Raw genomic sequence first — 13,079 nt, 5'->3', positions numbered from 1 at the left:
CAAGGGTAAAAGAATTTAACTTTTCATTGCTTCAGGCAACTCACAAGACAAAATTTGCTAGCTCACAAAGTTGGCTAATCTACTTTGCTAAATTTTGAAACCAAAACCAAAACCAATAATTGTACTGGATTCATGAGCCTCATTTGCTAGCTTCTTTCTTCTTTGTCTTCTCAGTCTTTGTGTTTTCTAATCCCTTTGCTGAAATTTATAACATTTCTCTAGACTACTTTTCTTTCTTCTCTAAACTACTTTTCTTTCTAACTAGTGTGGTCAGGGACTTTAAATCCTTGCATGCTAGGAACAAAGTGATCATGGGAAATACCAAAGAAATAGAAAAGATAATTTGCCTTTGGCCTGTGTATCTTTCTAGCATTTTGCCTCCATTTTAAGACAACATGTGACTATGATCAATAGGCAAATTGAAGAATACTCTAATGCCAATGTTCTTCATGACTGTTAATTAATCATAACATTTGTTGAGCTTCCAAATTTTGTTACTGCTGCTAATAAGTCACATAACCTTTCTGTGCCTGCGTTTCATCATCAATTTGTAGGTTTCACTGAGCTCTGATAGTTATGATTTTTGTTTTCATAATGTATTGTAATTGTATTGTAATGTAGTGTTACCTATATATATGTATATATATATATATGTGTATATATATATATATATACATATATATAGAAACTGGTGGTCCTTGCCCTCATGGATCTTATATCATAGTTAAGGAAATAAGACAAAAACATGCAAAATTAAGTGATAAGTCACAATTCAAGTGTTATTCATGAGGCTCTTTTCCTGAAGGAATTAACCTAAGGAAATAACCCAAATAACCCCAAACTATTAGACTATGTGGTTAGGAGACACCAGCTTAATTCTCAGTTCTGCTAAGTTGCTATGTGATCTCAAGCAAGTCACTTCTCTCTCCTGGCCTCAGTTGTCTCATCTGTAAAATTAATAAGTATGGACTGGAGGACCTTTGAGTTCCCATCCACCTCTACTGTACTATGATTTCTTTTCTGTTCATTTAAAAAAATATTTTCAGTTCTAAATTCTCTCCCATCCTTTAGCCCCTCTCTTACCCTGTGAGAAGGCAAGAAATAGAATACTCATTATACATATGAAGACATACAAAAAATAGTACTTTCATTCCTACATTCTCTTGCAGTGTTCAATAATATGGAATATAGCTCTAGAAGGCACTCAATAAATACTTATTTATGGATGGATATATGTTCTATAGCATATACATTACGTATTGCATTCTCATAGGATGTACATATTTTCAAACTTTTTAAGTGTAATTTTATATAGAAAATGATCTTACACTACCAAGCCAACCTAACCATACAACTTTCCTCTGATAATGTTTTTCTCCAGCAACTATAGAAATCTCATGAGATTTTAAGTCCAAAAGGAAAGCTCACACAAACAGTAGCTGACCTGCAGAGACATCTGCAAAATCTTTTGGCCATCTTAACTCTCTACAAGCAAATATTTAGTTTTCTACAGCTCTCAAAACAAATGCTTCTGTTTGAAAGTGCTTGCCAGCAAAACAAATGTTTGTCACGGGAATGCTACAGTTGGGCTGTTAAGACACCCACAAATAAACTGTTTGTTTGCCAAAGCATACTCTTTGTTTGTAAAGTTACTGACAATGTACACGTGGCCTGAGAGAGATAAAGATAGTTGTTTATACTGAAATAATGGAGGGTTAAAGTGTTAAAACACTACAACCACACCTTTTAGAAGCAGGGTAATATTCCGCAAATGTGAATACCTATTGTGTAAACTTTATAAAAGATTTTCGGAGAAAACAATAATAGTACCTTGTACTATTAGGTTCATGGGATAATTATTTTGCTCCATAGTAGAATAAGACAAGCTCCTTGAAGGCAGAGATAATTTAAATTATTTTGTGATTTTCCTCCTTGAAAAAATGCCTAGTAGAGTATTTAGTAAACAAAATAAAATTTTTGTTGAATTAGTATCTGACATTTATTCAGCTTTTCAAGATACAAGCACTTTTTATGCATTATTTCATCTTTCTCATAACCCCGTGAGGTCATTAGTTAAAATGTTACTATTGACAGTAAATGTTTAACAACTGGCTTTCCAAAAAAAAGTATTCAGGACACAATTTTAAATTTATTCTACATCATTAACATTTTCTCCATTACTTCATCAAATCTAAACCATTGACAAAGCAATATATTAGTCTTCGTGTTTTCAAATTTCTGAAGTGTAAACTCTCCCAATAAGAGTAAAGGCCTTTGGAAACTTTCAAGCACTGCTCCACATTGTCTTCTTTGTACTTGGAAGTCCTGCTACAGGTACGGTTTGCAATAGATGACCTCTGAGATTCCTTCCAGTTCTGAATTGCTGATTCTATAAGTTCTTTTATATGTTTGATGGATACAGCACAGAGTAGTAGACAGAGAAACAGCTGTTCTTGGAAAGTCAGGAAGTTGGGTGTGGGGGTTCAAATCTCACCTGTGACATGTATTAGCTATGGGATCCTAGGCAAGTCACTTAGTAGCAATGTGTCTCTGGCAACTGTCTGCCAACTTATCTACTAAGTAATACTGGTTATGAACTGTACTGGAGGAGCATTCAGTCATTGGGTGAGATGTGCATTGGTGAAAGATGTCACATTTGGAAGTTCCCACATAGGGGAAATCACAGATGACTGGGTTATAATTAGGACTTGGAAATAAAGATGCATTCTTTTAAAATATTCTAAAACTCAGATTTTTTCCTGATTTCCTCTGGCCCTCCCTACACAATTAGTCTGAATTAGAGAGGCTGGCTTGCATTTGAATTTGGACTTTTCAAAAGAATAGCAGCCCTGTAGTGATTTGTCCTTCATAGCTTCAGTTGCAAAATGCAATAGCTCACCAGACAGCAGGCCCAGCTCTGCCCTTTAACCATATGGAACTGACAGAAAAATTCTGATTTCTCCAGTACTTTAGTATGGTATTAGCACATAATGATGATAATTACTATTTGTTTATTGAGAGCTGACTGTGTTTTCCTGATGTACAGTGCATAAAGAAAGAGTGGCCCCTGCCCTAGAGGCTCAGAGTATAAATTACTCATATTAATAGATAGAAAATAGACTAACTGAGAGGGGAGTCTGATTGGAGAGGGCCAAGCCTGCAGGCAATGATGTCTTTGGAATGATATTATTTAATTGTGGGCTTGTTCTCTTTTCCCTTGCTCACTCTGATGCTCTTCCCTGAAATGGTAATGTTAGTAGAGCCCCTGCATACATAGAAACATCTACCTGCACCCCTTTCTCTCAGCACAGTTGCATGTGGGAGGCAGGGGTGGTTCTTTATTATTATAGTGGTTTGATAAGCAGCTTAACTGATGTCCTTGCAAGGGCTATCTATATTCAGTTAAAGGGCCACATTTGAAGACCTAGAAGGCCATACGTGGCCTTAAGGCTGAAGGTTCCCCACCCCTGTTCTAAGACCCTTTTTGGATGTTCAGATCCCCACAGAAAGTCTGGATAGAATGGACTGGGGTTGGGGCACCCACAGATCTAAGGGCACTCATTCAATGGAAAAAAAAAACAAAACCCTTGATGCAGAGTTAGAAGACCTGATATCTGACATCACTCGTGACTTTAATTCATTAGGCAAATCAATTGACTACTTTGGTTATTGCATTTCCTCTCTTTAAAATGAAAGGGTTGGTCCAGGGTAGCTTCTAAGCCTCTTCCATCTCTGACATCCTATGTAGAATCAGTGATGGTGATGCATATAGGATGCATGAGTCAGGTAGATCTGGGTTTGAATCCCCATTCAGACACTTAGAAGTTAGTTGTGTATTTAGGACAATGCCTGGCATGTATTAAGCATGGACATGACGAAATAACACTTCATGGGAGAGAAGCTGCTGTGAGGATCAAAGGTGAAAATATATACAAAGGCCTCTGCAAAACTTAAAGCATAATAAGTGTGTATGTGTATGTATGCTTATATATATATTATATACACACACATATGTAGATAGATAGATATGCTATGTTATGTTCTATGGCTTAAATCTCCTTCTGATTCTAATGTTCTATTGCATATATTTTAAGCTTTTTTCTGCTTCTGACATTATTTATATACATTCTCTTAGACACAATCTAAGGTCCCTTCTACCTCTGATCTTCTTTGGTCTAAGGGCCCTCTGAATAGTCTATGCTCATTGTTCTAATTTTCCTTCTGGCTCTAATATTCCATAATTCTAACTAGGTGTGAAAGTTGTTGATGTCCTTTTGGTAGGAAAGGAAATAAGCATATATTAAATGTCTCACTATGCTAAGTTCATTACAAGTATCATCTCATTTGATCTTTATAACACCCTGGGAGGTTGGTGCTATTAAAACCTCCATTCTGCATTTGAGGAAACTGAGGCAAACAGAGATTAAGTGACCTGTCCAGGGCCACACAGCTAGTAAGTATCTGAGACTGGATTTGAACTCAGTTATTCCTGCCTCCTCTATACCACCTAGTTGCACCTTGGTCAACATTTGTGTGGGGGGGGGGCGGGGAGGAGAAAGAGACTTTGTTTTTTAGAGTCTTTGTTTTTTATGTCTTTGCTATTTTCTTCTCCTTTATATACTTTATAAATAGTGTCCTCAATGCTCTCACAACTGTATTTCCTCCAGAATGGGTCTACTACTCTACACTTGATGGAAAACAGCTACTTTTCACTTTATTGTTCTCTTTAGTACTATGTCTTCCTCTCTTAGCAACACATCTGAACTGTAATGTTAGACTCCAAGTATGATGGCTTCAATTTCCTTTGTTTTAACCTTTTGAATGTTTTTTTAACCTCCTTTCAGTTTCATTCTTAAATATTCCTTAGATGATCACATAGTTGCATCTGTCACCAAACTTTCTTCAAATTGATTTTACCTTCCATTACTTATCCTTATTTTATGAGGCAATATTGTTCATCCTTTTCCAACAATCTTCTCCATAAGATTTTACAAGAGTTTTAATTCTAAACCCTCCTTGCCTTTGACCATCATTTTTTGTCCTGTACTTGGCAGGCAAATAAAATGTTTGCTAAGAATTTTTTCCTCTTCTTTTAGAAACTTTGGGTCTTATTGTTATGGAAATTGATTAAACTTCAGTATGAAGTTATTGTAGTCTGTGTATATGTATTTTATTCCATCTAGATCCAATTTTTAATTGTCAACAACTTATTTAAGCAGGCCAAATTGTAATTGTTTAAATTGCACAGCATAGTTTTTCTTCTTTCTTCTGACTTTTTGATCTTTTCTCTCTAAACATGGTCATCTGAGAGCATACAAGACAGCTGATTCTGTAATGACCCTCACGTCGATAATGAGTCTTTTTCTGCCTGTTAAAATATAATCAATTTGTGATGCTATTCAATACTCACCATATCCAGGACCTTCTGGTTCTTGTTTTGAAGAAAGTATATATAACGTATCTTCATGAAGTTTCTGTGTAGCACTTATTCCTAATCCATATTTTTAGCATTATTTTGCTCTCCTTTCTGATTCGCAAGTTTGCGTTGTACTCACCAAATATTAAAATACAGATTGATTTAGTTTAAGGAAACTCACCAAATTCTTCATAGAATTTCTCTACCTCTTTATCCTCTGGAACAGCTGTTGGTACATAGGCTATAGTCATTGTCATGGTGGTCTTATTGTAATTGTTGTCATGAGCACGGCAAATATGAAATGACTAAATAAAAGGATGTCCCATGAAAAGATATTTTTATTACTTTTGGACACATGATAAAAAAACAACTCATTAGAATTTGGCTTTCCAAGAAGAATCTGACAGTACCTTTTACATTAGGTGCAGTTTCCTTCTTTCTTATGTTTTCATTTATAGGAAAAATTTCAAGATTGATACGTTTCAGTTCTTGTAGTAGTGTATTCACTTTTTGGTAATCAGGCTATGATTTCATATTTAGAATAACAATTACATTCATGTAGAGAACTTTTGGTGATGTATATAGGTTCTTGATATGTATCCTATAGTATAAGAGAATTGTGTGAGGGAATTGAGAGCTTGTCAACTTGTTCATGTTCACATAGCCAGCATAAGTCAGAGGCAAGACTTGAACCCAGGCTATCCTGAATTACAGCCAGTACTCTTTCCATTATGCTTTTTTACTCTTGCTTTGTTAGTGAAGGGGAAAAATGAAGTTTCCTGGTTTTGGGGATCTCTGACAATAGAGCTTTTACAATACAGATCCCAGTTCTCTATCCTGAGAATTAGAGAGTTGGGTAAATGCAGCAGGAAAAATTTAGGTAGAGAAATCTCTGACAAACTTAGGCAAAGGTAGAAGGGAGAAGCTAATGGGGGGTGGGTTCTCTCCCTACTCACTATCCAAAGGGTGTGTAGTTGTGCCCTGTTCAAATAAAGTGGGTGCACTAGACTGAATTGAAGTCACATTCTTTGTGACCAAATGGATTCCAGAAGAATCAGGAACTTCAGTGTGAGGAACTAGACAAATAAAGGAAGTGTGTGACAGACAGACAAGGAGCCCTTGGCTGCTTCTTTTTTTTTTTCCTTTTCCTTAGCCTAAATGGAAGCATTTTTGCGCTTCACTAAGTGTTTCTACTTTTACAATGAAAGAAGCCCTTGATGAGCACAATGCCATCAGAATAAGGCTACAATCAGCTTTAATTTCACAGAATCAACCGGATAATTTTCTCTAAAATCAAAGCTCTGTATCATCAGAAGTTCTTCAGATTAATTCATAGGGGGCTGGGAGAGTTTTGGAGTGGAAGCCTCACCTCTTTTCATCTGTCCAGCAAATTTGACTTTGGGTTGTTGTGGATGGAAGTGGAAGTCTCCTCATTATGAATGTCCTTTCAGGATAATGCTAATAATAAGAGACCTTGTGGGCAATAGAAAACTGATCTCAGAATCAGAAAAAAAAATGGATTCAAATCCCAGCCCAGTCAGACACTATATGATAGATGGTGAGTCATTTAAATTTTCAGTGCCTGAACACTTGACTTGTAAGTCAATGGTTCCCAACGTTTTTTTGTAAAAAATATGTTGTGAACAGCCAAGGTAATATAATATGCTGCTCATAATATTATTCTAGATTCATTAAGTGTTTAAAACAAGTCCAATGATAACATTTGCCCCCAAAGATTAAAATTAAGATTTTCATTATGTAATTATATCTATCTAAAATTTCGTTTAACTTTTAAGTATAAAAACCTTTCAAAACAAAATTATAGAACTCTAATTATAAAATAATTGTAAATATTTTACATGGAGAGATTCTGTGAGAATGAAAAGCAGTCCAGCAATACTTCCTGTTTGCTATTATCTATAAGACAGCAATAATTTTTTTTCTTTTTTTTTCTTTTTTTTAAATTTTTTTTAGCAATAATTTTTTTAATTACAATTTGTTTCAAATATAAATATGATTTGAAAGAAAAAAGTTATGACTTGGGAAATACTTAACATAATAAAATAATATTATATGATTTTAATTTCAATATTGCATTTTTAAATTTCAAACAAAGATTCACAATATTTGACATAACACCAGACAGAAACATTGTTAAATCTGGTTCTACATCATGTAGTTCTGCATGTTGATTTAAAAGAAGAATAAAATAAAAATGTTCACTCACCCAAATTTTTGATAGGAGACTTTTATAAACTCTCTTTATGAGAGATAAAAAAAAAATATTTTTTTTATCCATTCAACCAATTGATAAAGTGCATATTATAATGTAAAATATTTGTTTTTTCTACTAGCTAGTGAGAAGTATTGTATTAAATGAGAAATATATTCAAAGTTCAGTTGTATATATTGCTTCATTTTTAACAAGGTTTATATATCAACTAACTTTTGTAAGAGAAGATTCTCTTCAGACATGTCTTCCTTCTTTCCTGCCACTGGCAGGCTGTCATTCTGTTGTCAGCGATCTTTTTAAAACATGAATCTGACCATGTCGTGACCCTATTCAATAAACTCCAGTGGCCCTGTATCACCTCCAGAATCAAATATAAAAAAACAAAATAGAAAACATTATTTGGCATTTAAAGTCCTGAATCATTTGCCCCCTCCCCTCTTTCTAGTCTTCTTATGCCTTATACCCCACTTTGTCCTGTATACTCTGTGATCTAGTGCCACTTCACTCTTTGCTGCTCCTCAGATGAGATATTTCATCTTTGAAGTCCAGGGAGTTTCAATGGCTGTCCTCCAGACCTGTAAACCTCTCCTTCCTCAGCTCTGTCTACTAAGGCAGCTTGGTGGTGCAGTAGATAGATCATTAGGTCTGGATTCAGGAAGACCTAAGTTTAAATCCAGTCTCAGACACTTAATAGCTGTGTAGCTGTGTGACCCTGGGTAAGTCTTTTAACCTCTTTTGGCTTCAGTTTCCTCAACCATAAAATAGGTAATTGCATCTATCTTCCAGGATTGTTGTGACGATCAAGTGAGATAATATTGGTAAAGTGTTTTTGCACAGTGCCTGGAACATAATAGGTGGGCAATAATTGCTTGTTTCCTTCCTTTCCTCCTTCTTTCCCTCCTCTTTCCTTTCCCTTCTTCCTTCCTCCTTCTTTCCCTTCCATCTTTTCTTCCCTCCTTCCCTCTCTTCCTCTGTTTCTTACCTCCCCTGCTTTGCACCCTCCCTCTTTTCTCCTTCCCTTCCTCCATCCCTCCCTTCTTCCTTATTCTTTCTTCTCTTCCTTTCTTCCTTCTTCCCTTTCTGTCTTCCTTACTCCTTCTTTTTCCTTTCTTCCATCCTTCTCTTTTTTCTCTCTTCCCTCTTCCCTCTCTCTCCTCTGTCTTTCCTCCTTCTCTCCCTTTCATCTTTTCTTCCCTCCTCCCTTGTGTTTCTTTCTTCTTCTTCTCTCCCTCCCTCCCTTTTTCCCTTCCTTTCTCCCTTCTGTCGTTCCTTCTTTTTGGTTTCTCTGTCTTCCTTCTTAAGTTAAAATTTTGCTTTCTACAAGGAACCTTTATTAACCCCCCTTAACTCTAGGGCCTTTCCTCTGTTGATTATTTCAAATTTATCCTGTGCATAACTTGTTTGTACATAATTCTTTTCATGTTTTCTCCCTGAGACACTTGAAAACAGATATTATCTCTTACCTACTGTGTGCCTGGCACACAGCAAGCACTTAATAAATATTTATTGACTAATTGGCTACTACCAAACAATGTCATCAACCAGTTCATCTGAAAATCCTCAAGATAGAAGAATAGTAACATAAATTGAAGACAAGTTACCACAAAAATAATAACAAATTGAAAAAAGCCTTAATAATGCAATGACAGGCATAATAAGGTTTGTTGTTATACAGTGTTTTTGATGATCAAGATGGTTATAAGATGACTTGTAATGTGCATGCCGAGTGATGATAATTTTTAAATAGTTTGAGTTTTGCATTGCAAGAAAGCAAACATTGGTAACCTCTTGATCAAGTGATTATACAGTTGCTGAGTTACCATTAAAGGGTAATAGAGGGGAGCAAGGAAGTTACTCTGGTGCACTGTATAGAATGCATATGAAAGCTTGTACTTAATCAAACCTTTGAGGTAGTTTGAAAACAATTCGATGACTGTTTGAGAAACTGCAAGAACACATTTTGTTTAGTTAGAAGTGGTCAGAATTTGATGTAATCACTGCCTGAATACCACAACTTTGTAAACAATGGTTGTTTTGAAGAGTTGCAGAAACAAATTTATCATGAATACTTCCAATATGTACATGCTTATTGTCACAGAAGAAAGTTATACAGCCATCCCTTCCACATCACAACTTTCCCCATCATGGATTCAATATATCATGGGTCAACATAAGAAATTAAGTGGGACTTTTTTGGGAGATTCGTAGAAGACACAGATGACATGTGAAGGCCAGCAGATGACACAGAGCCTATGACCAAATACTTAAACCACATTTTACAAGAAGGTACTATGAACACCCCATGAAAGAAAAAAAATTAGACTTCTTCTCCAGTACAAAGGAAAGGACAAAAAATTTTACATTGATTTTTCAGATTGCAAAAGTGCTGCACTCCAAACACCCACAATGTGGAAGGGATAACTGTACTTGTAGCATGACTGGGAAATTATTTACACATTAAAACACCATTAAAGAATTTTTAGCAAAAAGGCTCTTAGACCATTGCCATGAACCCCACTATGGAAACCACTGTTCTAAGATGAAGGATTCTTGCCTGTCTACATTGGTAGATGAACTTTCTTCACTGGGAGCTCCCTACATGCATGAAAACTTGGGTGCAGTAAAAAAAAGAATCATAATAACTCTCACTTATATACCATTATAAGATTTTAAATGTCCTTTCCTCCCAATGATTCTATAAAATTATTTCTTCCCAATGATTTTGTGAGGAGATTTGGAACCAGTGGGAGAGGGGAAAAGGGAGAGGTATATTCCATCACCTAGAACAAAAGATATCATCCCCAGTCATCCCTGCTCTCCTAGCCTGCCATTTCACTGAGGTTGCCCCTGCCTCTGATACCACATGCCCTGGATTCCCATGCCACTGTGCAGGATTATCATGGGGATAAGTTGTAAAGATGAGATATTCACCCTTAATAATAAATTCACCCTTAATTCTCCATATTTCCTATCCTCCTCTTCCCTCAATTTCCATTGCACATAAACCTCCTTCCTCCCTACCTTCTACTTCCTATCTTCCTCCTCCCTAGTTCTTCCTCTCACTTTTCTCTTAGTTTCTGGTGTTCATTAAAACCTAGCTTTCTTCTGAAAACACAGGATCTCTTGGCATCCTCTTCAAAGTCAGCTACTCTTTCTCTCCCATTTCCTGACTCACAGGGACAGGAGCAGGAGTTGGTATATTATTTGCTCTGTATTCTTATTTTTATATATTCTTGTCATTATCACTCAGTAAACTTCCACCTTCTAAAGATTTTACTCCTCCCTGTCCTGTTGTCCATCTATTTCTTTGAAGAGCACTTTCTCTCTTCCTTCAATAAGTTCAGTACCTGATTTGAAGTCTTTTTCTCCATTCCAATCTCATGTCTCATTGGAACAATTTCTCCTTTAAATTCCTGAATGCCATCCCATTACTTCTGTCTCAAGTCTACCTCAACTACAGCATAAGAATGGTCATTATCATACCTGAGAGAATCCCTCCCAGCAATGGAATTACTATTGAGGGTTCAATCTTTCAGACAGATAATACAAAGAGTATCTTCGTTGTCTGAACAGATGAATTTCAGTGGGTGAAGAGACTCCCATGAGGTTACACATCTAGTAAATGTTGGTTTGAATCTCAATTCTCCTGCATCCAAGTTCAGTGTTCATTCTAATATGCCATGCTGCCTCTCAGGGTTATTATCCCTTAAGATCATGAATTTGCTGGGGGGAAAAACAACCCTGAGAATCAAGCAAACAAGCATTTATTATGAAACTACTATGTGTCAGGCATAGTGAGAAGAGTTGTAGATACAACGTTAACCATGTATCTGTTGCTGAGCTTCAAGGAGTATTCGTTCTCCTGGGGGTTACAACATGTATACATCCAGATATGTGCAAATAAAAAAATAAGTAACTCTAGAGGGGAAGGTACTAGAAGCTGGAGGTGTTGTGTGTCAGTAAAGCCCTTGAGTTCAGTATTGAAGGAAATCAGACATGACTAGAGATAAAAGTAAGGGAAAAGAACATTCCAATGTGTCAGGAAGAACAAGCAGCCCAATACGGTTGGAATATAAAGAGCATGAAGGGAAGTTGTCATCTTTCAGTTGTATCCAACACTTCATGACCCCATTTTTTGTTGTTGTTTTGTTGTTTCCTTCTCCAGCACATTTTACAGATGAGGAAACTGAGACAAACAGGGTTAAATAACTTGCCCAGGGTCACATAGGGAGTAATTGTCTGTGGCCGGATTTGAAATCAGAAAGATGAATCTTCTTGATTCCAAGCCCAGTGCTCTATCCACTGCACCACCTAGCTGCCCTCTAAGAAAACTAGAAAGGCAAGAAAGAGGCAAACTGTAAAAAAGCCTTTGAATGCCAGAGAGAGGAGTTTATATTTGATCCTAGAAGTATTGGAGAGTGACCGGATTTGTCATGAGGATGGAATAATGAGATCTGAACTTTAGCAAAATCACTTTTGCAGCTGGGTCAAGGATGAACTAGAGTGGTGAGAGATTTGAAGTAGGGAGACATGCCTTTATTGCTATAGGTATTGCAGTAGTCTGGGAGAGTACAGTAAGGAGGGCTTCAGTAAGGGTGGTATCTATGTGAGTGATCATAATGAGTCATATGTGAGAGATATTGTGTTGATATAAATGCAAGGTTTGAACCTGATAAGATATATGTGATGATTAAGAGTGTGGAATTAAGTATGACACTAAAATTTAAATCTTGGGTAACCAGAAGAATGACCATGCCTTCAAGGGTAATAGGGAGATCCAGAAGTGGGATATATTTTTGAGTTCTGTTCTGGGTATGTTGAATTTCAGGTACCTATGGGACATCTAGGTTAAAAAAAATATATATATTAGGTAATTTACAATGTGAGAATGGAGCTCAGGAGAGAGACTAGAGTTAGATATGTAGATTTCAGAACCATTTACATGGAGATAGTGTTTGAACTAATGGAAACCTATGAAGTCAACAGGTGAGAAGATGTAGAGAGGAAAAGAGAGAAAGAACCTATACAGAGCCTTGGGAAGACATCCAGAGTTATTTGGTGTGATATCAGCAAAAACAGAGAAGCATTGAATGTTGATGGATTTTTGAATGAGTTGGCTGAAAAAAGGAAAAAAAGCATAGGGCAGGGTAAGAGTTAGTGAGATGTTTAAATATGTAATAAGGATATTTTAAGGATGGGGAATGTCAAAAAGTTTGTAGTTATCAGGGAAGGAGTAAAAAAACATGGAGAGATTCAAGATTAATACATAGGGCAGTATGCTAGAAGATACAGGAAAGAATGAGATCAAGGATATTTGTAGAGTGGTTGACCTTGTTGAGGAGGATAATTTGACCTCTTCATTGTGGACTGGAGAAAATAAAGGGAAATAAAGTCAAGGGGTTATGAACTGAGGAAGAATGAAGAAAAAGA

This window comes from Trichosurus vulpecula, chromosome 3 (assembly GCF_011100635.1).
Source record: "Trichosurus vulpecula isolate mTriVul1 chromosome 3, mTriVul1.pri, whole genome shotgun sequence".
Lineage (NCBI taxonomy): Eukaryota > Metazoa > Chordata > Mammalia > Diprotodontia > Phalangeridae > Trichosurus > Trichosurus vulpecula.
Note: the sequence above shows the minus strand (reverse complement) of the source record.